Genomic DNA, 4,604 nt, shown 5'->3' with positions numbered 1-4,604 from the left:
TCTATGCATTTTTGGCCTAATATCATATATATTTTGAAACCTTCTTCTTCCTCTGTTCACTTTATCATCTACCCAGCACCAATCTTAAATTAAAAGCAAATCCAAAAGAATCTGGAAATTATGCAATGAAATCAGTTACATATTATAAGATTTTTCCCTGCCATAGTCATATCAGCTCTGTTAGATATCATCATGAATGACCCAACAACTTCATCACCATGATGGTTTTAGCTGAACATTACATTCTTTCTATTATATTCTTTTATAGCTTTTTTTATTCTAGAGAGTCACACATGCACGCAGACATACGATATAAATCGTGGTTAAAGTATTAATTTTGTAAGATTTGGATAGTGAAAATTAGATAGAAAGTAACTCGTCATTATTGAATAACCTTAATAAAGTGAGTTTGAATTTTGAATATGATTCTTGTGAGAAAATTGGAGTTGGTATTGTTTAGATTTATTTGAAATAGTCTAAAGAGAGGTTACCTACAAAATTTGAAGTCATTTGATGAAGATTTGGATTAGTATTGAAAAAGAATTGCAATAAAAAATCATAAAAGATGTTCGTCACTATAGCTACAACAACAACAACAACAACCCAGTAAAATCCCACCAGTGGGATCTGGGGAGGGTAGAATGTACGCAGACCTTACCTCTACCCCGGAGGGGATAGAGAGGTTGTTTCCGGGAGACCCTCAGCTCAGAGACAATAGATCTGTGACGCTAAAACCCAAAAAATTAATATCAACAACGTGAGAGACAGCAAATAAATGGAAAAGCAGTAACAAAAATATTATGCAAAAGTGTGAAACATAACATAAATCGCTAGCAGGATTAGACAAAATACTATCATACTCGTCGGTACAAAGAGGGAAACCGAGACAAAGGGGAAAATCACTCGACTACCCTTAACCTACAACCCTAATGCTCGACCTCCACACCTTCCTATCAAGAGCCATGTCCTCTGAAATCTGGAGCTGCGCCATATCCTGTTTGATTACCTCGGCCCAATACTTCTTAGGCCGCCCTCTACCTCTTCTCGTACCTGCCAAAGCCAACCGCTCACACCTCCTAACCGGGGTATCTAGGCTTCTCCTCTGCACGTGTCCGAACCATCTAAGCTGCCCTTTCCGCATCTTGTCGTCCACCGGAGCCACGCCCACCCTCTCCCGAATATCTTCATTCCTAATCTTATCCAGCCTAGTGTGCCCACACATCCATCTCAACATCCTCATTTCTGCTACTTTCATCTTCTGGATATGTGAATTCTTGACTGGCCAACACTCAATCCCATACAATATGGCCGGTCTAACCACCGCTCTATAGAACTTACCTTTGAGTTTCGGTGGCACATTCTTGTCACACAGGACTCCAGACGCTAACCTCCTTTTCATCCACCCCACCCCAATACGGTGCGTAACATCCTCGTTGATCTCCCCATCACCCTGGATAATTGACCCTAAGTACTTAAAACTTTCTCTCTTGAGGATGACCTGTGAGTCAAGCCTGACTTCCGCATCCGCTTCCCCCGTCACGTCACTGAACTTACATTCCACATATTCCGTCTTAGTCCTACTTAAATTGAAATCTTTAGACTCCAGGGCCTGCCTCTATACCTCCAGTCTCCCATTAACGTTGCATCGCATCTCATTAATCAAAACTATATCATTAGTGAACAACATACACCATGGCACATCTCCTTGGATATGGTGTGTCAGTGCATCCAGCGCCAGGGAAAATAAAAACGGGCTGAGCGCAGATACTTGGTGTAACCCCATAACCACCGAAAAAGGCTCTGGGTCACCTCCCACAGTCCTAACTCGAGTCATAGCTCCATCATACATATCCTTTATTGGCCTAATGTAAGCCACCAACACATCTTTCACCTCTAGACATCTCCAAAGGGCATCCCTAGGGACCTTGTCATACGCCTTCTCTATAGGTCAATAAATACCATATGCAAATCTCTCTTCCTATCCCTGTATGTTCCACCAACCTCCTGATAAGGTGGATAGCTTCCGTAGTAAAACGAACCGACATGAATCCGAACTGATTTTCCGATATAGCCATCGCTCTCCTTATCCTCCCTTCCACCACCCTCTCCCAAACTTTCATGGTATGACTTAGTAACTAGTTACCCCTATAGTTGTTACTAAAGGTGTCTAATGGGTGGGCCGGGTAGACTTTTTTTGAACCGAACGGGTTGGGGGTACGGTCCGGTTCCGGTTAATTGTTAACGGGTTTAACGGGTTCGGGTTTATCCGGGTAAAAAGTAACCCGTACGGGTAGGGGTTTACGGGGTCGGGCCAGGCCGGGTTACAGGTATTTCAATTTTTTTTAAAAATTTTTTTGTACCTTTAATTGTAATTTATATAAAATATAAAGTAAAATATATAAAGATAACAATGATTATGGAAAAAATTGCACTTATAAATTGCAAGTGCAACATGTATTTCAATTTTTCAAATTTCAAATTTCAAAATTCAACTCTTACAAGTTACAACCAAGTACTAAATTTGACAAGTACTAAATTCAAAGGTTTTGCATTGCCCTTGTAAGTTCTTCATAATCAATATGAACTGATTGTCCTTCTTCTGGAGTGTTAAATTCAGATGAGTTACCATGTGTTAATATATCTCCAAGTTCCTCCTCTTCTGGGCTATCAACATGTTCACGTCCTTGATTTCTTCGTTCCGATCTAATCCAATCTCTGACACATACTAAAACTTCCAAAGCATTGCTTCCCAATGAGTGACGGGTGTCTCCTAGTTTTTGTCTTGCTTGACTAAATGCACTCTCTGATGCAACAGTTGAAATTGGCACATTCAGCACGTCCCGAGCCATAGCGGAAAGAACAGGAAATTGCTTTTCATTGTCACGCCACCATCCCAACGCTGAAAATTTCTTTGTGCGAATCTCCTTTTGCTTCTGCAAGTAGAATTGAAGTTCATCAATGTTTCTGCTACTGGTTTGAGTTGTAGCAAATGTAGAAAAAATATTAAAACTATCAACTATTTCATCATCATGCAAAGTAGTAGAACTTGAAGAAGTGGTACACTGCATAGTGGGAACATTGGCTACATTAAGAGCAACAGCATCAACTATATTTGCACAATAATTATATAATATTTGTAAACTATCATTTAGATTGTTCATACAAGTAAAAATATCTGGGGTTTCAGTTGCTCCAATCTCCATGTAAGTATATAGAGCATTGATTAATTGGTGACAATCAGCCATCTTAATAGAAGGATTTAAAACAACGCCAATTAAGTAATTCTGAGGAATTGGAAAGAAATATTTTTTGAATTTGTCTTGCATTTCTTCAACAACAGCCTTATATTTTTCTTTCTTCTTAAATTCAAAGAGTAGAGCAATTTCAGCTATATGTACTAAAACCATTATAACAGTAGGTTAGTGGGCCCCACTGATTTCAAAAAATTTAAAAAAAAAACAAAAAATAAAAAGAATTAGCCGTTGTACCGGTCCGGGCCGGGCCGGGCCGGTTAAACCGGTACACGGCACTATTCACGTGGACTGGGTTTGACCGGTCTGGTTAACTGTTACAAAAAAATAAACGGACCAACCCCCCTACCCAGCCCCACCCGACCCCCTATGTACCGGGCCGGTTCGGTTCCGGTTTTAACCGGTCTGGGCCGGTCCGGTTACGGGTCAACCCGACCCATTAGACACCTATAATAAAACCCTACCTTATCTTCTAGACTCTTCTCTTGTTATAACAGAAAATATTCTTCAAGTCAAAAACCCCAAACTGACCCCCTAATACCCCTGTATTTGCTTTCCAACATTACCAATTATTGGGCCAACTGACCAAAGGTTTAGGCCCAAACAAATGCGCCTTCTACTGTCCAAACCAGCGACACGCAGAAGCCCAAACACATACATACCAAGGACTGAATGACAAACAACTGTAAAATCGTGAATGCTGGAAGTTTAAACATGATTGAACTAATTAATACTACTGAACTATAAGCTAACTTGTTGATTAACAAAAGCAGGAAATTAAACGGTATTAAACAGAATAGTAATTAATAAAAAAAATCTAATTGAAACAGTAATTAAACATAAAATCTTTAAAATTACCACTGCTTTTCTTCTCTTTTTCTTTAACTTTCCTTAGAACAATTAAAGCAACAAAGCAAGACCAGAAGGACAAGTAAATAGCCCAAAAGAGAAAGACGGATTGAAGCCGGATTCCTCGCGAATTCGGAATGAACAAAAACCAACGTCAATTGATTATTCCTGTAAAAAACAATCCATTGACGTAGGTTCTAGGTCAAAACGAGCGGCTAGGGAGCAAAAACGGCTAGAAAAGGGGAAAAGTTAAGGTTTCCAGATTTTTAGATCCGGATTTGAAGAAAATAGGCGGGGCTTTTGGGAGAACTATTGATGGATTTAGAAGGAGGAGGGGGATGGGTGTTGCATGGTGTTAATTTGGGCAAGTTTGGAGCGTGGCCGACGCCGTGGGGTGATTTCCGGTGGGCGGGGGGCGGCGGCGGGTGGTGAAGGATTTTAGGACGGCTAGGGTTAAGGTTAATGAGAGACGAGGGAAATGGGGGGGGGGGGGGTTCTGGAAGG

The sequence above is a fragment of the Nicotiana attenuata genome, unplaced genomic scaffold (assembly GCF_001879085.1).
Source record: "Nicotiana attenuata strain UT unplaced genomic scaffold, NIATTr2, whole genome shotgun sequence".
Lineage (NCBI taxonomy): Eukaryota > Viridiplantae > Streptophyta > Magnoliopsida > Solanales > Solanaceae > Nicotiana > Nicotiana attenuata.
This window is presented reverse-complemented; position numbering follows the sequence as displayed.